The sequence below is a fragment of the Balaenoptera borealis genome (assembly GCF_965194805.1).
Source record: "Balaenoptera borealis genome assembly, chromosome: 7".
NCBI lineage: Eukaryota > Metazoa > Chordata > Mammalia > Artiodactyla > Balaenopteridae > Balaenoptera > Balaenoptera borealis.
Window position 1 is genome coordinate 25927413 of NC_138864.1, and position 25098 is coordinate 25952510.

At 35.6% G+C, this 25098-nt stretch overlaps 1 protein-coding gene across 7 annotated transcripts in view; it reads right to left on the bottom strand.

The window, feature by feature from the left end:
• The window catches only part of MAGI2 (membrane associated guanylate kinase, WW and PDZ domain containing 2), a 1331631-nt gene that overhangs the window by 911021 nt on the left and 395512 nt on the right, over window positions 1–25098 (bottom strand). The gene's annotated exons all lie outside the window — the stretch shown is intronic.

Sequence of the window (25098 nt, forward strand, 5' to 3'; positions counted from 1 at the left end):
TTTGTTCTTAATTTGGTGAGCAATCAAGGAGTCTTTCAAGGTTAAGAAAGACATGTTTTTAAATAAAATGGACGTTTGTCACTCCCTGGGAAAGAATCTATTACCTCTGAAACTTTGTGTAATGGGGCTCTCCCATTGAGTTATTCGAGATACTGCACTGAGTTTATAGTTACAATAATAAACAGTATCATGTTTCTTGCCTCTAATAGCAGCTCAGAACAGTTCCTCAGGATTCACTGCAGCCACAGCATAAAGCAAAGTGACACAATCACTAGTGGATGGGACATGACAACAACAGGCACACCATGCTGGCAGGCATCTCATAGGGATGAGGATGTATAGCTCATCAAAACACCATGTTGCCTGGAAGGCCAAGAGGGAGAGCCATAGACGATAATCACATGCAATCATCCTGAGCTTACAAGAGAGGCTCTGTGTCATCTTTGAGGAAAGGAAAAAAAAAAATCAAAGCCAAAATTACCTCTGTCACCCATGTGTGCCATGCCAAAGCACATTTGTACAAGTTTCTGTGCCTATATTTACATTTTCAAACATGAAACATTGCATCATATTGATAATTAGAATAACAATAACATATATTGCTTTACAGATAACAAACACTTTACATACACCTTTCTCCTGATTTCAAGAGTTCAGAGTTTATGGTAATTTTCATAGAATTTAGAATGCCAGGGATTAATTTAAAGGGTTTGGTAGGGCTTACATTGGCACTAAAATAATAATGTCTTTGTGGATTAAAAAATGCACAGTTGTATGTCCTTTTAAAATTTACCTATGTTTACCTGTGAGACAAAAAAATTTTGAGAGATTAAAGAAGCTTCAGCAGAAATCAGAGTTCAGAGACTCAGCGATTAATTTTCTCTCTTTTATTTTAGGCCACATTTGCTTTAATATGGTAGGGGAAAGCTGATATCACAGCTGAGGAAACTTGGCAGCTACTGTTTTGATAGGGTTCATCAAAAATGAATCAAACGCCTAGCTTTGGGCTTCTGAATTAATAATGACTCGAAGGAGATAAAGAGCAGCAGCAACAACATATTTGTAAAACCAAGACGTCAAAACGAGTCAGAACAGCTTATTTAGATAAGTCATGAACCTAACTGGCTAAATTAAAGCAAGACCATGATTCCTGACACAGCTGGGCTCAAGGCAAGCTGTGGCACAACGATGTAGCCACATGAAGAGGAAGATCCACAGGTTAGAAGTATGCCAGAGAACATCCAACAAGAGAGGCAGGTTACCAGGAAATCAGTCATGTGCCTTAACTGTAAGTTAGCCATGTTTCTCTGAGACCATTAATAGGCTTTTTTTGGAAGTAGATTAAAAAGCTGTTTTCTCCAGTAGTAAAAAATGATTCTTCATACTCACATAGAACTTCAGGGCGAGGAAGAAGATTAGATATTATGTAGCAGGTATGAAAATTAATAAACAGAAACCTCATTTAAAATGGAGTTGGGAGGCTGGAAGGGGGAACTGTCACACCTCCACTTGCTATCAATTGCAGACCAAACAGGAAGAGACATACCTTTGCATTTCCAAAAGGAAGAAGTTACTACTTCACAACTCAGCAGTAGAAAGGAAGAATTTCTCCTTTCCAGGACACAGCCCGGCCAATAAAAAGAGAGCTACACTTCAGAACTCCTAGTTTCCTCCAATGGACTCTTTGTTTATAACAGCCCCTTCCAATACCCCTTTCTCCTCTATAAAAGAATATTCCTCTCTTTTGCCCTCCAAACTTGCCCGTGGCGCACCATAGATTGCAAGTCCCGAATTGCAATTCTTTGCTGTTCCTGAATAAGCCCATTTTGCTGGTAAAATAATTGGCTGTTTTATTACTGGGTTGGCCAAAAAGCTTGTTTGGGTTTTTCCATACGATGTTATGGAAAAACCTGAACGAAATTTTTGCCGCAATATTTTAGGTCAACACAAGGCAACCCTTTCACTTTTCAATGAAACTGATACACAGAGATTGAGTCTTGCTCAGGCTTTATAGCTGTCTATAGAAGCTGTTTAGCTAAGACACGAATTCTAATCTCCTGAGATAAAAGCTACATAGATTGGCTGACCCGCCTCACTTCTCTCCAGTATCATTTCCATAGCTTTTCTGACCTCCCAGGTTTCCTCAGTCCATGCAGTTTACCACTGACAGGTTCACCTACCATGTCAAACACTGCTATATAACCTCCAGTAGCTCCTGCCTTCTCACAACCTAACAAGGTCCTTTGCAACTGGAGCTCATCCCATGAAAGATCATTTCTAATTTTATAATACTATTTCCCAGTGAAAAATCTCCCCTACAGCTTTACTGTTTTTTACAGTTTCCTGAGCCTGTTTCATCTGCCACATACACACACACTTCTCATTACTTATGCTCCTTCACTGTTAATAAACGTGCTTATCACACCCTCCTTTTTTGTATAGACAAATCTCCATCTTTAAATATATAAATCATGCTTCATCTTAACATAAAGCTCTTCTCAATCACATAATCCATCGCACTTCTCCACTCTATCCTTCAAACCACACTTGCCTATTAAGCTTCCAATTGCATATTTTTGGACAAGTAATGTGAAAATTGTGAAAACTAAAATAGAATTTGAAGTCATGTTGGTGCAGATCATCAATATACCATATGTTAGCAGAAAGGAAAAATGTCGTGTATTTTCAGTTTTCACAGTCCAGTATATTAGCTAAAACTTCCTCCAATATAGCTTAATCCCAATAATAGAAGCCTCCAGATTCTGTGGGCCAAGTAATAAGATGATATACTAAATCTTGCTTGACTTATATTTGGTATTATTCTTTTTATTGGTTATGAGGTTTGACTCTCCCTATTTATTATTTTTAAGCTTGAATAGAATGTTTATTTCCACTATTCCCTGTTGTTGGTAAACTTTCAAGAAAAAAAAAAAAAATCCTAAGAAAAAATCAGGTGAAATACCTACAATCCATGATTAGGTGAAAAAGTCACAGTATGTCTAATAGTTCTTGCATTCCTTTACTATAATATTTGTGACCACCTAACTATAGCTGGAATACATTCATAATCTGCCTAAAAATACAGTTGCTTTCTTCAAATTTAACATTTCCAAAAATTCTGTCATTTCAGGATTACTGATTATGAATGAAATAAGGAAATATAATAATAATAATATAATAATAAGGAAAGTGTCTCATAAAATTTCTGGGTAAATCTTCATCATTCCAGGAATTTCAACAAGGGTAAATTTTTAAAATAAAAGCAGTAATACATAGGATAAGATGTAACATGCTACATATGGTTCTCGTCAAAACTGGAAACTAACTTTTCCTTTTTGCTTCTTATAAAGTGACAGAAAATATAACTAAAATATTTAGAGATTAGTCTAGGTAAATAGAATATATATTTTGATTAATATATATTTGGTCTAATTCATCTTTGGCAATATAAATGTGTACCCAGACTGAAAACTCATGAAAGAAGGGGCTATGTCTGACTTGTCTTCCATTTTATTGCAGTGGACAGAGCAGAATCAAGGTCATAGTAAGTGCAAAATAAGCATTTATTGGATCCCTGAATGAACGAACATATGAATATATATGTCTTGTTATCAGTTATTATGCTATTACCACAATATTATCATACCTAGCTAAAATATAGGAGACTAGTCTTGGTTTGCCAATACATAGGTAAGTGATCATGGGCATACTATTTAACCTCTCTGAGCCTTAGTTTACTAATTTGTAAAATGAGGGGAAGCTCTGTGCTGCTTACTTCAAAGGGTGGTGTTAAGGACTGCATAAGAGTATTATGCAAAAGTATGTTGCAAACTGTAAAGTACTAAAAAAAAGTAAGGCATTATTTTAACAGTATGGGATGTTTGAAAAAAGTATTAAATTCATACTTGAGTTGTTGACCTGATTTATTTTTTTTAATTGGCAAGTAGAAAAAAATAGAACATATAACGGGAGGCTTTTGCAAAAGCTTTATTCTTGAGATTTTCATATGGGGTTATACTTTCACAACTGTCAGAGCAGATCATGTAGAAATTTAAAGATATAGAATATTTATTTAAGAGAACATAGCCTACGGATGTGATGCTAATTTTGATTAATTTTCTGCATTTATAAATGGTTTGCCAAAGTAGGGGGACCATTATACAGCTTTGTGTGCTAGCCATTGTCCATTATTATACTTTCTAGTAACTGATCTGCAAAGTGTGCTTTTAATGTTCTGTTTAAAAATTCATTTTAGGAAGATTAGGAATGGAGAACATTTCTTGGAACAGCGACTGGCAATGTTCAGTGGGGGAAAAAAAAAAACTATCCAATTTTCCTTTGCATACTATAAAAGAATGATTTATTGCTAGCAGCATTTTGTTGCCTTGGTGGAGATAACCTCTTTTTACATTTCAAACTATATGGGAGATGCTTTGTCCTATTCTCCCATTTAAAAATAAAACAAAAAAACTCATGTTTGGAGAAAGAACATTATCAAGGCCAGCTCCATGCATTCCAAATATTTACTGATTACTATGTGTTAGGAACTATGCAAGGCACTAGAAAGGTTTTTTTTTCTATTATTTTTACTAATACAAGTAATTTTACTCTATTTTCACTGTCAGTTTGTGAAAACAACTATGATGTTCCCCAGAGGAAGTTTCATATCTTCTTTATATCTTCAGAGCTTGGCTCACAGTAGGTATGGCACATAGTAAGTACTCAAGTGCTTAGTAAATGAACAGATGGAGAATAAACAGCACTAGCCTGGAAACCAGAGCCTTAACGTAAACATTATTATAAATCTACCTTCATCTCCGCTTTGCATGCTCACTGTCTTTGCCTTACTTCACTTTCTCACCCACGAATTTACTACTGCAGTAACTTTTAAAATGATCTCCTTGCCTCTGATCTCCCTCCTCCCCACTTCATCCTCCATAATGGTACCAGAATCTAAAACATAAATCTGATCATTTCTCTCGCCTAGCAGCATCTCTCAATCTTCCCCCCAAGTATTTCAAATGATAGATTAAGATATACATAATCCCTCAAAGGTCAGGTTTCAGAGGATTTCCTCTAAGTGGCCAGTCTCATCTATATCCAATGGACTAATATTTCTTTGAAACCCACTTTTATTTTAAAATATATGTGTTTTCTGCAGTATTCTCCATGATATACTTAACTCATTTTAATTTCAAAATTTTCTTTTGCTTCAAATCATCAAATAAAAGTGACACTTTGCAAAAATGCACCATGTGTATCCTGTCAATTTTTTATACTCTGGTTCATATTTTTGTTCCTCCCACCTGACAGCACCCAGGGGTACAACTACATCAGTATGAGAAAGCCCAAGGAAAAGAGTCAGTTCTTTAACAAATAAACACGGCCCTTCATAATCAAAATCCCGGAAAAATTTTTGGCCTCCCTTTTCGTAACTTCTCATCCTCAACTTTAAATGCTGCTTTGCCAAAACATTTGTGATCCTCAGAACATGCTGTGTTTCTTACAAACTTCTGCACTTTTGAAAACATTGTTTCTTTCACACAGAAGGCCTGCTCCTAGGCCCATCTAATGAACTTTTTTTTTCTCCCCAACTAATAAATTTTTCATCCTCAAAATTCCAGGTTAAAATGTAACCCATCTTTACAACCGTCCTCACTTCTCCCAGAATAGCCCAGAAGATAGTCCTGCTTCATGTTCCTGCAGTGTTAACCTTCCCAAAGTATCTTTTTTTTTTTTTTAAATAAATTTATTTATTTATTTATTTATGGCTGTGTTGGGTCTTCGTTTCTGTGCAAGGGCTTTCTCTAGTTGCAGCGAGCGGGGTCCACGCTTCATCGCGGTGCACGGGCCTCTCACCGTCGCGGCCTCTCCTGTTGTGGAGCGCAGGCTCAGTAGTTGTGACTCACGGGCCCAGTTGCTCCGTGGCATGTGGGATCTTCCCAGACAAGGGCTCGAACCCGTGTCCCCTGCATTGGCAGGCAGATTCTCAACCACTGCGCCACCAGGGAAGCCCCAAAAGTATCTTTTTTAATTGTGTCCTTTTCCTGCTAAAATTATTCAATGGCTCTCCATTCCTCCCTGAATAAAACCTAGATCTCTTAGCCTGGCATTTATATTTCTAAAATCTGGCTCCAAACTACCCTTCCAAATTTATCTTCTTCTTGAATATAGTATGCCCTTTAGTTCTGAAATACTAAAGGGTGTAAAAAATACCTGGGGAGCTGGTTAAAAGTTCAGATTCCTGGTCCTACATCCCCAGAGTTTCTGGAACAAAAGTTCTAGGGTAGGGTCACTGACTTTGCATTTTGTGTACATTCTCCAAGTGACTTTGATGCAGGTGTTTAGCATATCAAACACACCATGAGCAACACTGTTATATTTTGCTAAAACTAAATAGTTTTCCCTGGTAAGCATAGCTTTTTTTTTTTTTTTTTTAATAAATTTATTTTATTTATTTATTTTTGGCTGCATTGGGTCTTCATTGCTGTGCGCGGGCTTCCTCTAGTTGTGGTGAGCTGGGGCTACTCTTCATTGCAGTGTGCGGGCTTCTCATTGCAGTGGCTTCTCTTGTTGCAGAGCATGGGCTCTAGGCTCACGGGCTTCAGTAGTTGTGGCACGCGGGCTTAGTAGTTGTGGCTCGCAGGCTCTAGGGCACAGGCTCAGTAGTTGTGGCACATGGGCTTAGTTGCTCCGCAGCATGTGGGATCTTCCTGGACCAGGGTTCGAACCCATGTCCCCTGCATTGGCAGGCGGATTCTTAACCACTGCGCCACCAGGGAAGCCCCAAGCACAGCTTTTCTTGCTGACTCTTTGGATGTTTCTCTGTTGCCCTCACACCACCGATTGTTTTCATTTATTCACTCATTCAAAAAAAGCCTACTTGTAATTGTGCTGCAAATAACTGCCCCCTTCAGTTTTAAAAAAAAGTTCTCATTTTCTTTTCTCAAACATTTGCTCAGGTAGTTGAAGAAAATATTTCATACCTGGTGATACACACTCGTTATTTAGTTATGCTTTGTATATAACCATGAAGAAAAGACGCCAGAAATTCCTTTTGGCAAATCCTTCAGCTGTCTAGGAAATTCATCTGCCTCCCACATGCAGGCCTTCGGATGGGTCTGAAAGCTAATATTATTTTAATGCAAAGTTGCTTTACACAGTTTGTAAGTCTGATATTTTAAAATTCTACTTTATTATCAACTGTGTATAGTAAGAGGTCATGCAAGGAGTTCAACAGTGTACACAGGTGTGAGTAGCAAGTCTCTTAACTCTTCTGCAATAGTCCATTACAAAGTTTGGCGAAATTTTTTCGGAATGCCTATGGATTAGACATACTAAAGAAAAATATTTGTTCAAAATGATTAATCAGCAAGTACTGTAAGCAGAAAAGCCATCTGTGCGCCTGGATGCTCATTTCTGCCTTTGTAATTCCTCCAGTTTGAAGAACATCTGGAGTAGGACGACAGTTATTATCTGAAACATTCTCTTCTCTAATACCAAATACTCCTAACATGGCTCCTGTTCCTGAACTTCTTTTCTGACGTACAACATTCTCACCTGCTGCAAACCTGAGCTTTCATAAAAACCAGTTTTCTTCCTGATATCCTCATTTGGCATCTGCTATCTCTCTAAATGCACATGTGGTGAATGTGCACCAACGACCCAAGAGAGTAGTAAAAACTTAGCCACAAAGATGATAGCCTTGTTTGACTTCCTCTCTGTTTCAAGGCATAAATCAAGCATCAATCCAAAATGAGTAGTTTTTGCAATAATAATGGAAGTAAAATATCTGTCTCTGGTATTGTATGTATATATAAAATAGAGCTATTTTAGAGTATACAAAAATAAAACAATAAATGGGGAAATAACTTATAAAAACATTACAACATTTTCCTTCCCAATTCTTTATTTAGTAATATTTAAATTATAACCCCAGCAGTTTAAGTTGTGAATTCTTAGATCAATATTAAAGTACACGAAGAGAAAAAAACTGTCTTTCCAATAGCACCTATTTTCTTTGCTTAGTATCATTAATGGTGTAAGATATTGATTCTGCTTTAAAAATAACAGTTCTATAGACAGTTTCCTAGGGTCGAGATTACTGTTCATTTTAATTTTCTTTAAAGCTGATTTTGCAATCAGTGTTCACTATACAAAGATGATGTTCCAAGAACCAAATGAAATTGGACTATTTCTTTTTTTTTTTTTCTTTAAAATGTTTAATATCCTTTGACCCCAGGAATTTATCCTAAGGCAAATATATTTTTTTTAATTTTAGAATTTTATTTATTTTTTTATATAGCAGGTTTGTATTAGTTATCCATTTTATACATATTAGTGTATATATGTCAATCCCAATCTCCCAATTCATCATTGGAAATTGGACTATTTCTAACTTGCCACATTTTTATCTTCCTCCTAAGCACAACCATGAAGTATGTAAGTGAAAAAGTGAAAAAGAGGAATGATGACAAATATTTGAGAATGATTTTTACTCTTGAGGGGCTATACTACACTAAAAATTTCCATTTGAAAATGTTAGTAGATACTTCCCTCCTTTAGTCAATGCATCGTTAGAATACTATGCCGCTTTCACTTGACATACAGAGTTTTTACACTGAATTTACATTTCTGTTCAAGGTCCTCCTTTGTATCCTATCACAGACAGGGAACCCAAGATAAGATGCCTCGTCACGTAACATTCACTCCTTCCCCAAGTTTCCAGACACTGTAACCTCAGGACCGTACTGCCAACCTCTTTCCAGCACTGAGTGCCTCTCCATTTGGCACCTTTCTGAATATCTTCTGCTTCTCTCTCTCTTTCTAAATAAAGACCTCCTACTTTTTGCAAACTTTTTTTTTTTTTGGTAGAAGATAAGAATATCAGATAATATTCCTGTCTATGAAACTATTATGAACTTCAAAGGAGTTCCACTGGAAAAATGGTCATAGGTAAGAAGGTCAGGCCACAGTGAAATAAAACAAGATAAGTCATATACTAACTGAGCCTAATGGCTTGTACTAAAGAACACTCATTAGTCACCTGATGCCAAATGTCCAGCCAGATGTTGCTGTTCCTGGTCTGATAGTGTGATCGCTTTATAATGCCCCCTCCCCCAATTTATCCTGGTCTTACACTTAATGTTCATTTCTAAAGCTCTGTTAAAATGCCTATAAAGTAATATTGCCCTGCATAGCATTTTTTAAAAATTATTAGCACCTTTAATTATTTATTTATTTATTTATTTGGCTGTGTTGGGTCTTCGTTTCTGTGCGAGGGCTTCCTCTAGTTGTGGCAAATGGGGGCCACTCTTCATCGCCGTGCGCGGGCCTCTCACTATCGTGGCCTCTCTTGGTGCGGAGCACAGGCTCCAGACGCGCAGGCTCAGTAGTTGTGGCTCATGGGCCCAGTTGCTCCGCAGCATGTGGGATCTTCCCAGACCAGGGCTCGAACCCTTTTCCCCTGCATTGGCAGGCAGATTCTCAACCACTGCGCCACCAGGGAAGCCCGCCCTGCATAGTATTTTAAACACATAATTCCCTGAAAAATGTTATTGAGGTATTCCACTGTAAATTAATAGATTAGAGAGCAATGTAGTTGTGATGATTCTTTTTTAAAAATGAAGTAACTTTTAAGGTATAAAATGATTTTATTCTCACAGATTACACTTACACTTCAGTACTAAACATAACTTGAATCAATATAAAAAGGAGAGCTGGTTATTATAGACATGCCTTTTAAGAACTTTACACAGTACAGTCTACTATATATGGCTAAGGTAGTAGTGGTGATATGAGATATTTCATTTTAAACAAATACTGTAATAGGCAAGTGAGTCTCTAAAAAGAAATCCTGTTAGTGTAGATACACAATAGGCTGTATTTGAAAGGAAAATGAACTGAGCTCTTTTTTATCTCACTATCATGCAACTTTCTAGATAGAGACCACTCCATAAGTAAGAATATTTCATAATGAAGTGTATTTAGTATTTTAATAATTTATAAATCGTCCAAGAGTGTTCTTGCTTCACTCCAAATTTTATTAGTTAAAAAAAAATCTTATAATGGGGTATACATAAATGTAACAACCTACAGTCACTCAAACAAACCCTGAGCTTTGTAAGTTATTTACATATTAAATAATGCCACATATTATAAAAATAATAATTAATGAAGGCAAATTGTCTTAAATAGGAAAAAATAAAATTTCCTTCTATTATGAAAAGCACCTATATTTCATCATTCAAAGTATCCCAACTACATGGGTGGTATAGACCTTGATACTGGCCCAAATTACTGTTTTTCTTTTCTGTTTTTTTTGTTGATTCAATAATTATTTTTTGAGGTCTTCAAAATAATTTTTGCTAAATTGCATTCACTCCATTTGCTTAAATTATAAAAGCAATGTATGCTCACTTTAGAATATTTGGAAACAACTTTCCTGTTACCTAGAGATTCTCCCTTATTTTTTCAATATTTATTGACTGCCTACTACATGCAGGGAATTCTGCTAAATTCTGTGGATTAAAGAAAAAAAATCAATAAATTTTGAAAAAATAAGGGAGAATCTCTAGGTAATAGGAAAGTAGATTCCAAATATTCTAAAGTGAGCATACATTGCTTTTATAATTTAAGCAAATGGAGTGAATGCAATTTAGCAAAAATTATTTTGAAGACCTTAAAAAATAATTATTGAATCAACAAAAAAAACAAAAAAAGAAAAACAGTAATTTGGGCCTAGAGACTGTCATACGGAGTGAAGTAAGTCAGGAAGAGAAAAACAAATATCGTATATTAATACATATATGTGAATCTAGAAAAATGGTATAGATGATCTTATTTGCAAAACAGAAATAGAGACACAGATGTAGAGAACAAACATATGGACACCAAGGGGGTAAAAGTGGGGAGGGGATGAATTGGGAGATTGGAATTGACTTATATACACTATTGATCCTATGTATAAAATAGATAACTAATGAGAACCTACTGTATAGCTCAGGGAACTCTACTCAGTGCTCTGTGGTGACCTAAATGGGAAGGAAATCCAAAAAAGGGGGATGTATGTATACGTATAGCTGATTCACTTTGCTGTACAGCGGAAACTAACACAACATTGTAAAGCAACTATACTCCAATAAAAATTAATTAGAAAAAAAGGTAAAAGAAGAATAATTCCTACAGTAAGAACCGTATAGTCCTAGTCGGTGAAATGCGACAGTTGATAAGGATGTTAAAAATCTGTGAAGCAAAGGCTATAATTAGGGGTAGGTACAGGAGGGGCAATGACCTCATCCTTGAGCTCAAAGAAAAGTTCCTAGAGAAAGTAACACTACTGTTTAATATGAGGATTATTAGCTTTTCTCCAAGTCTTCTCCCATAGGTATATATGTTAAAGCAATACATTCATATAATTGTATTTTACCATATTTGCATTATATTGTTAGTATTTGTGGGTTTTATTCAAAGAAATCCCCTTTTTCCCCCAATTTTCCCTCTGGAATGTGTTTCCTATCATTGCTCCTTGATTCGCTAAAGGATATTAGAATATCTGCATATCTCATGCTACTGATTCTAAATAAAAGACCTATTTTGGGGGAGTAACAGAGTTGGAAAGGCAATCCTATCTGGAGAACAATGCTATTCAAACAAATTCACCAAAATCCTTTTCATAGTATCTTTACTTCTATTTTCTAAGTCAGAAGAAAGTGCCCATTTCTTTGATCCGATAAGTACTATTTATTACACTTAAGGCAGTAGCTAAAAAGTGATTTAAGGCACTCCTTTAAGAATGAAACAAACAATAAAATGCTATCAGTGACAAAGACACAGGGATAAAATGAAAAAATGAGCTGGAATGGTTTTGCCAGCTGGGTGTTTTCTGCTTCTTTTACTAATGGCCCAAATGAACTACTTTGCTGACTATTATTAAGGTGAAGAAATTAGGGACCTTAAATTTTTAAAAGAGCATATTTTATTCCACAAATATTTTCTAAAATATTTTAGGTTTGGATTGAGCTTCTTAATCTGTGATTTAATTTGTCTCAAATACGGATATATTTCTAATATGGAAGTCATAATAACTCAAGCTGATAAATGTAGCTAAATTTAAGTACACACATAAAATGATGTCTATAATAACCTCATCCCCTTAAAATAATAAGAGTTTAGACTTCCCAAACAATAATAGGTCAAGAACTATTTGAAATGCTTTTCATAAACTCACTTAAACCTCATAAGAATGTAAACAGTAATTTCAATTATTATCCCCTTTTTACAGAAGAGAGAACTAAAGCATAGAGAGCTTAAATAATTTACTCAAGATCACACAGCCAGTAAATGGCAAAGTCAGGATTCAAACACACTCAGCCGGGCTCCAGAGCCGACTGGCACTCCTATCAACTATGTCAGAACCTCTACATGTATGTACCTTGCTCTTTGTTTTCAAATATGACTCTACTGCCGATGTTCCCTCTTCATCTCTGTGCGCGACTATCACTATCACTATTACCCTATCACCAAAAGTCTTATCCATACTACATGCAAAAATTAGTACTTTAGCTTTAGCTTTTACTGGTGTGTCATTGATTAAGACAATGCCTCTAAGACCCCTGTTCTTTTTAGTACCTTTTCTCCACTAAGCCACCCAATTAAATCTGTTGCCTTGCTTACCTGGCAGGGGAACACAGGCTGCTGCTGTTTCACCAGCAGTTCACAGTGATGTTCTCGTCTTTGAAGCCCTGCTCTGCTGTGCGCTTTCTTTGCCCTTCCTACTCAAAGCACCTCATTCAGCAGCATTTGAGGGTCCTATTATCAGCTACTCTTTCCCTCTATCTATGCCAGAAAAAAGTGTAGAAGCAAGCAGCCATGCCTCAGTCATGGTGGAGTACTTGAATTGTGGAACCGGTCTTCTAAATTGAGTTAGATGATTCAGGCCTTCAGTTTGTAGGGGAAATTTGTGCCCTATTGATGCTGCAGCCTCCTTTCAAGACTCCCCAGATGTATGTTTCAGTTCTTGCTAAGGTTCTCAAGCTCAGGGACCCACATCTTGGTGTCCAATTGTAAAGTGTGTCATAAGTAATTTCTTGCAAATTATAAGGCAATAAAAATTGTGAATAATTTGCTTTTAGATATTATACCAGATTTCAATAGTATGATGATCATTTTTTAAAGTAGGAAATTAAATCTATGGAGTAATTACAGCCAGCTGATCAGGAAGTATGTGACCACGTGCATCTAACCATGGGAATGTACTGCTCATGTGCGTCAGAGAGTAGGAGAGGTGAAGTGCTTCTTCATTCATTGGTCAATAAATGGGGTGAGGCCAGTTGCAGCAGTGATGTACCAGAGCTGGTCTCCCTGCAATTGGGTTGCTTGGGAGTCTAGCTCAAAGCTTATGATACATTCCATTGGATTCTACATCTATGCAGGATGTAGAGTTAATGATCATCATAAAAAAAATAGCTCTGAAAATAGTATTTACAAAAATGTTTGCTTTCCAATATTTAGTGATGACAAAATTTCTATTTTGTCCAGGAAAGTCCTTTGTCATATGTTGAATGCCTCTAACAGACTGCAGAGTACATCTGAGCTTCATGCTAATCAATAAACCTACCCTGGCTCTGTAACTCAGCCCAGAGTTTTCTGGTAAGACCTCTTCAATATGTCCATGCAGAACTTCCTGGAATCTTTCTTTGAATCTTATAATAATCTTTCGAATTGATAGAATTACTTTCGTATTCTTCATACATCCATAATTCTGGCTGCATAAAATATGTTGAAAGATAAGAGACCTTTCAGGAAACCCACCTTCACTCCATTGGTCATGAAGAATTAGTCCACTACAGCACATAACACCTTTGGTTATAGAATAGGGGCTTCTGGATCATGCTACTTTAAAATGGTATCCTTCAGGCATGAGGGATTGCAGTGAGCTGCTAAACGTATACCATCATTTTTCTTTAGAAGACAAAAGAAATTTTTAAAAGTATGATGATAAATTCAAAAAGTTCTCACAGAAATGTAAAATGCGTCACTGTAATTTTTCCTTCCTCTGAAATGATAATAGCTTTAATGGACCATTATCATCCAAGGCAAAGCAAATGAGACCCTACCTGTGAACGAGTGTTTAGGGCTTAGGTACATTAATACATGACAAATAATACATCACTGAAGCACCATATCATAACATCACTTTCATGATGACAACTGTCTGAGGTATAAATATTTACTTACAGAATCACTGATGTAAGTGTCATTACCACGTCAGTAGCACATGATATTATGTCTCTGTGTGGTCAATGACTACTTAATCTCTGAACTCACTTTGACTTTTCAGGCCTGGATTACTGACCCTATAAATTGTTATGGCTATTTCTGAATGTTCTAGTGTGCTGTATAAAATTGATTTTTGATTTAATCATGTATAATGGGCATCAGAAAATAGAGATATGAGCCATTCCAAGGTACTAGAGTTATGGAGTAATTGCTGTGTAATTTCAATAACTACCTGACATAAATATACATGTGATTAATTATTTTAACCCAGTGTGGCTAATTTCAAAATATAACCCAGCCCATACAGAAAATATATATGGTATCATGTAAAACCAATATTTACTGATGTGATAAACACAGGGAAATACCTAAGAACAAGAATGGTAAGTAGGTATTGACACCACTTCCACCTCTATCTTTTGGTACTAACATCCTAAAGCACCATGTTGTAATTCAGAAGGTAGGTACTCACTCAAAGGAGGCAGAGAAATGATGTATTCGAAAGGTTTCCCACAGATGCAGCAAAGGTGGGGGAGAGACAGCAGCACACACACATTTACTAATTTACAATGGAAGCTATTTGTAAAAACGTCACATACTATTTGTTTACTATCTGTTCATTAAATATATAGGACATAATTTGGAAGAGCTAAGTGTTCATTCATGAAAAACAATGACATCATTTTACATCGTTGTAGGCTCAGGATGGGAATTGAAGAAAGCCAGAACTGTATTTACCTCTCCCCAAATCTGTTCCTAGATTACAGTAATCATAAACATTTTCTACTCGTTAAAGAATGAATGCTACTAGATGGCCAACAGGCACACGAAAAGATGCTCAACATTGCTAATCATCAGGGAAACGAAAATCAAAATCCCAATGAGATATCACCTCATATCGGTCAGAATGATTATCATCAAAAAGAACACAAATAACAAATGTTGGCGAGGATGTAGAGAAAAGGAAACCCTTGTACACTGTTGGTGGGAATGTAAATTAGTACAGCCACTGTGGAAAACAGTATGGAGGTTTCTCAAAAAACGAAAAATAGAACTACCATGTGACCCAGTAGTTCCATTTCTGGGTATATAACCAAAAAATACCCAAAAACACTAATTCTAAAAGATACATGCCCCCAGTGTTCACAGCAGTATTATTTAAATTGCCAAGACATGGAAGCAACCTAAGTGACCATCAACCAGATGAATGGATAAAGAAGATGGGACATATTACATATATATATATATATATATATATATATATACATACACACACAAACACACATACAGACATATACACACACACACAATGGAATACTATTCAGCCATAAACAAAAATGAAATTTTGCCATTTGCAGCAACATGGATAGATATGGAGGGCATTATCCTAAGTGAAATAAGTCAGACAGAGAAAGACAAATACTGTATTTTAGCATTTATATGTGGGATCTAAAAAATACAACAAACTAGTGAATAAAACAAAAAACAAGCAGGCTCACAGATATAGAGAACAAATTAGTGGTTACCAGGAGAGAGGGAAGGTGGGGCAAAATAGGGGTGGGGGGAAAAACAGGTTATTATTGGATTATTTGAAATCATGTGTGTGAAACTTTTGAAGATTGTAAAGCAGAGGTCCCTAACCCCTGTTAGGAACAGGGCCGCACAGCAGAAGGTGAGCAGGCGGTGAGCAAGCAAAGCTTCATGTGTGTTTACATCCACTGCCCATCTCTCACGTTACTGCCTGAGCTCCGCCTCCTGTCAGATCAGTGGCAGCATTAGATTCTCACAGGAGCGCGGACCCTACTGTGAATTGCGCATGCGAGGGATCTAGGTTGGTGCTCCTTTTTTTTTTTAATTTTATTTTTTTATACAGCAGGTTCTTATTAGTTATCTATTTTATACATATTAGTGTATATATGTCAATCCCAATCTCCCAATTGGGAGCACTCTCATAAGGTGCTCCTTATGAGAATCTAATGCCTGATGATCTGAGGTGGAGCTGAGGCGGTGAGGCTAGCGCTGGGGAGCGGCTGCAAATACAGATTATCGTTAGCAGAGAGGTTTGACTGCACGGAGACCATCATAAATCAACTGCTTGCAGACTCATATCAAAACCCTATCAGTGAGTGGCAAGCGAAAACAAGCTCAGGGCTCCCACTGATTCTGCATTATGGTGAGTTGTATAATTATTTCATTATATAGTACAATGTAATAATAATAGAAATAAAGTGCACAATAAACGTAATGCGCTTGAATCATCCCGAAACCATCCCCCCCACCCCCAGTCTGTGGAAAAACTGTCTGCCATGAAACTGGTCCCTGGTGCCAAAAAGGTTGGGGACTGCTATTATAAAGGACTATAGAATTTAAAGAATCTTTCATTCAGTTATAAAAAAAGAATGAATGCTACTAGATTATTTCTCTAGTGGTCATGGGACATAATATTTACAAGAATCACGTCCAGGAAAATGTAAAACAGAAATAAAACACTGTTAATACTGGTGATGAAGCTTGAGTTTTGCTAGATCCTATGTTAAGTATTTTATTTAAATGTTGCCTTCACATAATCCTATCAAAATCGCTGCATAATAAGTATTATTATCACTATTTCACATATGAGAGGGTCAGCTTACGTGAGGCAAAGTAACTTGCACAAGGCTGCAGAGTTAGTAAGCGTGATGGAGCTAGAATTTGAACTCAGGTCCACCCAACTCTGAAGTTTGTGTACTTCCCACTTTGTTCTAATTGGATAAGGAATCTAAATACTTTAGGGATATTTAATCCCCACTAACCTATATTTTAAACTAAAACTTTGATTTTACTTTGAATAGTGAGGACCTGGAATGACCCAATGAGACATGTATGCTTTTCAAAGCTCTCCAAAGTAAAAACTCCAGGATAGGGGACTGCAACAAAATACAAGTTCTGATTCCCCGTGCCTTTCCCTTGTCCCTTTTTCCTAAGTGTTGCAACTCCTCTGACGAATCCTTGGTATTTATTTCAGGACTTAGCTCTTGGGACTTGTTTAATTAAAACTTCAAAAAAAGTACTTTTCTGCACTTATTTTTGTGTATTTCTTAGGGAACTTTACACTCTAAAGGAGAGGTAGGGCTTAGCTTCAGGCAACTTTGATTGAGTAGCTCAAACGATACCACCAATAACCTGGTTTCTCTCATTCTCTGCTACATGTTGGAAATGTCATCCTCAGGCTCCCTATGCCTGCCAGATGTAGTCCTTCTAGGTTCTCCTCTCACTGATCTAAGGCTCACATTCTCACACCACACCTTCTAAGGGAAGGAAATTATCTCTTCTGGTAGAAGGGAGGGTCAATGTTTTTCTATCCCCCCGAAATACTTCCTTTATGTGTCACTGACTCTGATTGGATTATACGCCCTAATCCAGTCACTGTAACTCCACAGTTGACTAGTAACCAGTGACATCTGGACAATCCAGTGACAGAGAGGAAAATTTTGATTTGCATACCTAAGAAGTTTACATGGACAGTTTGCCATTCTAACACACCAACAGTTTGCCATTCTAATTGATCCTCATTAAAACTGACTCCCATGTCATAATGTCAGCTGAATTTTTTCAGCTTGCAAATGCAATAAGAATAAGTGACTCTTAAGCCTTTTAAAACCATATCTTCCTAGCTTAACGTTTAGAGCTAAGCTTTCTCCCAACTGGTAGACTCAATTCTGTTTTCTAAACACTTCCATTAAAAAAAAAAAAAACTCTCATCCCACTCCTAGTTTTCTATCTTGAAACAAACCTTCAAAGTAATCAAAACTCCTTTTTTAAAAAAATGATAGGGGGTTATTATGAAGAAATCAAGTGTAAAAAATAGCAGCAAACTTGGCTTTCAGAGGTCCAGATATGAGTCATTTTTGTCATGCTTGGTTAAAACCCTGCCTCAAATGGAAAGAGTTTCATATTTTTTCCTTAAGCTATGTCATATGACTTTTGTTTTGTTTTACTTAGATATAGTTGCAAGGAGTAGATAATCACAGAGAGATTCCATTACCATCTGCTCACTCATGAATAATTTAAACCAGGCCAACTATGTAAGACCTATTTTTTTCACTCTCTAGCTCTCTTTTTTTCCCACATAGGTACATGCTCTGGAAAATGTAATTTACGTTCCAAAATAAACTCAACTGAAATTGGCAAAATTGTAAAAAAATTCTATGAATGTAATAGTTTCTTTCATCTAATAGTTTCCAGGTAATTTACTGGCATTAATTAATAAGAACTGATCAGGGAAGCAGTGGTCACTATTCAACTCATTTAACTAATTGGCAAAGACATATAGCTTGAAAACTGCCACCCTGCAGAGAAAAAAAATATAAATGAGGAATTATGGATACATGATCTTTATTCTAATTATCATATTAAACTCTATGTATTGTCATGATCCTCAAATGCTAATTATGAATGCAATGAAAAACAGAAAAAAATTTACTTGTACAAGATCCATATGGGGGAAAAATGTTTTAAGTCTTCCAGTTCCCTAGAAATCTTTAATTCCTTTATTATCAATTACTTATAAACTTTAAGTATATTTCTGCATGGAATGTGTCCTTCACCTGCTCACTTAAACTTTGGAATTTTACTATCATCTAACTCAGAGGCAGTACAGTATGAGCTATGGGTTGTCCACCTATTTTTCTAAATAAAGTTTTGTTGAAACACAGCCATGTTCATTCACTTACAGCGACTGTAGCTGCTTTCTCACTGCACCATCAGAATTGAGTAGTTGTGACAGAAACCATGGGGCCCACAAACCTAAAATACTTACTATCATGCTCATTAAGAAAAGCTGGCAGACCCATGACCTAATATTCCTCAAACATTTCACTTAAGATACAGAAAGAATTTGCTTTGAAAAATACTTTCATGATAAACCTTTCTGACATTTCAATTTGAAAAGAATTGTCTTGTCTTAGGGTACACAGCCTTCTGCCTTAATGTGCTAAAATAAATATCCTCAAAAGATCTTGATAAAAACAATTAGTATCCTAAGGTAAAACAATATTTAGCACCATTTTTTACAGCGATTTTTAAAAAAATTAGCTGACCATCGGAAGGTTCCAAATGCTAACAGTGCTAACTGGGAAAGCTGGACTTGGCACCGACATGGAGGTGAATGGATCAAAAGGAGAACCTGGCACAAGAAGCAACAAACTAGAACCAGATCTCCATATCTGAGCCAAAATTGCTTTACTGCTTTCAGGCAAACAATTTAAAATAACCCCTGAAAAATCTGGCTTAATGCAAGACACTCTACGTTTCATTTATCCCTCCATGTTTATCCCCCATGTTTTTTTTTTTTTTTTTTTTTGAAAAGCATGCACTAGTTTATGAAGAAATAGATGTATACATGAAAGAGCAAAGGATTAGAATTTAGGAGACCTAGTTTCTGGTCCTGAATCTGTCCCTAGTGTTTAAATTAGCAGGGCTGTTCAGGTTTTTTTCTTCTTCTTTTTTTAAATAAAATGTGATTTTTCTAAGTCAGGTTTTTATGGGTTTTGTTTGTTGCACTGTGTTCCACAGAGGTCGTTATGTGTTCCATAACTCAGAGGTTATGAGTATGTGGAGAGGTGGTGAGGAGAGGTGATCAAGCCTCCAAAGTCTCAATTTTGTTTGTTTTGTAACTACTGGTATTCCATATAATGTTTTATTGGAGGGTTGGGGGAGTCTATTTCTAATGAAAGTTTGAAAATCATTGGCTATGTAATTTCAAAGTCTCTTATAATCTTAAAATTTCGACTTAGTTCAAATGCCTCAAAGGAGGTAGTAAAATTATCTCTATTTAACAAAAATATCCATAAACCACTCAAAAAATAAATTATAAAATTAAAGGAACTCATAGCTAATTTTATATGTCATCTGGTCTAGATTTCCTAATTTGCTTCCAGTACATCTAGACTCTTTTTCTCTTTTAATTAATGTTTTGTACTATAATTAAAAATATATATATTATCTGTTCCTATTTTGGCAAACAGAAAAAATATTTAAACATAAACCCCATCATTTTAACAATAAGGTTTGAATTTTGGAGATCTTTTCTTGTATATATTCATAAGCATTTTAAACATAACTTAAATCATACAGCGCATATAATTTTATGTCACGTTTTTTAAAACTTAACTTATTTATTTATTTATTTTTTGGCTGCACTGCACTGCTTGTGGGATCTTAGTACCCTGACCCTAGTCCTAACCACTGGACCACCAGGGATTTCCCAAAACTTATTTATCATTTTCACTTCTTCTATTACTATTCCATCTCATAACCATGATTTTAATGGTTGTGTTTTATTTTATAAATCTGCTCTCTCATGGTTGAGTGTTTTGCTAAACTAACTAAGTTGTTTCCTCTTTTGTGGTGCAATGAAAATTTTTATATAAATAGTTTTGTTCATAGTTAACATTATTTACTTTGAGTTAGTTTTTCAGTAATGGAAGCATTGAGTCCAAGAGGATGAATATACGGCCAAACTGCTTCCTATAGATGATGTAATGATATACGACATGTGAAAATTTCCCTTCTGACTCTTAATAGCTTCTTGATCACTTTTCTTGTCAAGAGGCTCAGGGTAAAAAGTACAATAGGCAGATGCAAAAGTAGCAGTTATAGTTTAGAAGCAGAAGTAAAACTAGTTTTCTTAGAAGTTATGATTACTTTTCATTCTATAACAAAGGATTTTTATCACTGACTTTTTTTAAACATTCTCTTTGTGCACTAGAATTTCATTCATCCTCTCAAATCTTCAGCCTATTCTTTGATTCTAGGGCAACAACTTGTTTCTGTTACTCAAGAAGAAGAATCAGGTAGATTGGGATACCCTGTATGATTAGAATAATTAAGAAAATAGACTAGAGGTTAAAAAAAAAAAATCAGTTAAGCTGCTACTTTTCTATAGCAATTGTTTAGTTCCCTTTGAAATTAATATATTATTTTGTATATATATTTTCTGTTAATTTACTTAAATAAATTTGTATAAAATAAGTACTTTCTATTAATGTAAATAAACTTAGCATTATTAAATTATATGTAGTATATATAAATAACATAATGTAATATACACTATAATTAATTGAATATCATTAAACCACATGGAGTTATGCCTACATGGCACTAAGACAATGCATTAATTCATTGAAAAAATTAAGCTAAAAGAGTAGAATTTTTTTTCAAATTTCAGAAAGATTCAATGACTATATGAAGATTGTTGGAGCACATTTCTTGGTGTCAATTATGTTCTCTTTGCTAGTCTTAGATGGAAAAGGGAGGAATAATGATAGAATGTAGGAGAGAAGAAGATGGGCTATTTTAAGTGAGGGTATAATCAGTATATCTCAGTCTGTCTATATATTTTGTTAGCCTAGAGATTTTCATTTTTACTTACCTGCTCCTCTAGGAAATCAGATTACTTTATCTACAAACCCAGCATTTCACCTTTTTTTTTCAATTCATCAGAAACCATCCCTTTCAGAGTAGTTGAAGACATCCTTTAACTGTGACTGATCAGGATCAACTCCCAGGTATCCAGTATTGCTACACATGTAGGATATTAGTTTTCTGTTGTGGTCCAACCTGGCTATTGCCATAAAAGCAGCTTTGAGTTTCTAAAATAACTCTTTTCTGAATGTACTTTTGGTGTATTTCCCTGGAGACCATTTCCTCCAAGTCATGACACTTGAATTCAGCTGGGTCATTGTGGAACCAAAGAATAGTTTTTAGAGACAATCTCATCCCTCACCCTTGTTTTATGGATGAAGAAACTAAGGTCTAGAGAACTAAAATGACTTGCCCAATCTCCTGTAAAAAGTATGCAGGATTACAGGGCCCAAGTTCCCTCCACAGAGAAAAATCCACAAAGTAGTTTCCCCAGATGCTGGTGAAATCCCTTGACCTCCTTTCAGCATATGTCCAACAAACTGACCTAGGTTTACCTGAACCTGTCTACATAGGACTTAGTAGAGATTGCAGTAATTATGACAATAGAAATGTAAGACTTTTTCATATTTATCTGATCTTCATATCATATCACTGTTGAGCTATTATTTGATACATATAGCTTTCTAGAAGCTGTACTGCTGTATTATTTTATTTTATTTATTTTTTTAAGTATTTTGTTTTTATTTATTTATTTATGGCTGTACTGGGTCTTCGTTTCGTGCGAGGGCTTTCTCTAGTTGCGGCAAGCGGGGGCCATCTTCATCGCGGTGCGCGGGCCTCTCACTATCGCAGCCTCTCTTGTTGCGGAGCAGAGGCTCCAGACGCGCAGGCTCAGTAATTGTGGCTCACGGGCCCAGTTGCTCCGCGGCATGTGGGATCTTCCCAGACCAGGGCTCGAACCTGTGTCCCCTGCACCGGCAGGCAGACTCTCAACCACTGCGCCACCAGGGAAGCCTCTACTGCTGTATTATTTTAAACAACTATGTTAAATTCCAAAAGAAGGCATTTTATCCATTAACTATGAGATCCTATGCATAAAATCAAGAACTCCAAGGCCAATTTATTTTCTTTCTGCTTACTTCACAATACCCTTCTCATTAAGTTTTTTCCCCCTCTCTCTATCTTTCAGTTATTATGATGTAATTGATTGAGATATTTGTAGTATCTATCGTTTGTGACTTTTAAGAAACAAGGGTACAAAAAGTTTCATGAGGACCTACTATTAATTAATTTTTTTTTTTCAAATTCAGCTCTTACAATATTTAGTCCTTATCTCTAGTTCAATGATTTCTCTAGTTCTTCTTTTCTCTATGTAGTTTAAATAGTTGTTGAGGTACAGCAAATTCAAGTTTTGGTTTTTGGAACTTTCCAGAATTTTCCTTTGTGGAACCATTCATGGTTGATTGAATTTGTGGATGCAGAGCCCATGGATATTGAGGGACAACTGTATATACGCTAATGAAAAGGACTACTTAACTAACTTTTATTATCTGGTGGGTCTGTGTCTAATAAATCAAAAAGTGGCAGTTTGATTACAATAAGCAATCTAGACAAACCAGGTCTATCTCGATAAAAGGATTTCTCAGATAAGAAATCCACACATTACAGCCCCTTCAAGACCCTTTTTTATCTTGCAGCTAATGAATTGTTCTGCGTTTACAGGGAGGTGTGGTAGAGATCAAAATGTCTCAGGCTAAACAGAAAGGAGGGACCAACCTACACACTTGTTCTTAACCCTTTCCTTCCTACTGTTTCTTTCCAAAGTAGAGATAAATCTTCAAACAATTGGGAATAAAAACATATTCATCTACGCAATGAATATTAGCATCTAATAAATGCCATGCAAAAAAGGGAAAGTAATTCAAGTACTAAAATACACATATTCCCTGGCAGGTGTAGTAATACCTCCTCACAAGTATTACAAAGTAGGAAAATATGCATTCATTTGAATGTTTTTTTAGAATAGGATTGCCAAATAAAACACAGAACATACAGTTAAATTTGAATTTCAGATAAACAACGAATTTCATTATTTGGTCTTGTACTTTATCAGCAACCCTAACTGGAAATCTTGTATTTTATTTGCTAAGTTTGGCAGCCCTACTTTAGGGTCTTACATTGTAGGTAGTACAGCTCAGTGATATGTGTCAGCTGAAGCCAAACTGTTTGGACTGACTTTGCTAATTACTATGTGACTGGGCAATGATTTACTCTCCCTGGGCCTCAGCTCCTTACCTGTAAAATGAGAGGTTTTGTGAGGATAAATGAGAAAATACATGGAGGTATTTAGAGCTGAGTAAAGATACTGAGGAAAAAGGACTACATGGAAAATTAACTGGTTTGTGAGCACCTTAACTTTTCTATTTCTACTTATAAATAGAAACTGTCTACTTCAGTAAGGCTACTCGGATTTTATATATGTATATCATAAAGTAGAAATATATTCATTGTACATTTTCAGAGCCATATAAATATTAAGCACCACTTTTTTGAGTTCTGCATACGTTTGCCTTGCCTACGTCACCTAAAAAATAAGAGATAAAGGGTCACAACTCTCATAACCAAGTCTACCCATGATCTGCTTACATTTAATTGAATATTTTAACATTAACATGATACTTAAAAATCTATACTTCTAAATAGCATACGATCTTTAGTCTGTAAGCAGGAATGTAAAAAAGAGCAATCAAGGTTAATCAGCGAAACATATCTGATCGCTGATAAAAATTGCATGAATTCCTATTACCTACTAAAATATACTTCTTAAACAAACCAACCAACCAACCAACAAAAAAAATTCTCTTTTCAGGAAAGTTTTTCTTCTCTACCATAGAAAAATTAGTGAAATTCTTGTCCAACATTCTCTTAAATATGCTTAATGATAATACTATATTTAAAGAGTTTAGTTTAGTTGTTTCTTAAATATCAATATAATTTTAGAAAAAAATTATGGCACTTCGCAGTATATTCTAATTGTAAGGATGAAATATTAGATTTTGTTTTCCACAGCATAAATTACCTCCTACTTTACTCTTCTTACCAACTGCAATAATGCTCTGAATTTCTGAGGACTTCAGTGATTGAAGAATTAGATTTCATAGTAATTACTCTCTTAATAGAACAATGGATAAATAGACTAAATATACATTATATAATATATATAATCCAAGCAATATTTAGTCATTTGAAGTATACAGATAATTGTAATTGACTACATCTACAGATTTTGTTATGCAAAAAATGTAAATATCTGCATTCTAGTGCTTTTTGCCAACAGTGGTATTGTATGTCTACAGCAATCAATGGGGTTATCTTTTCTAATAAGTTAAATTCATAAAATCTTTCTCTCTTCGA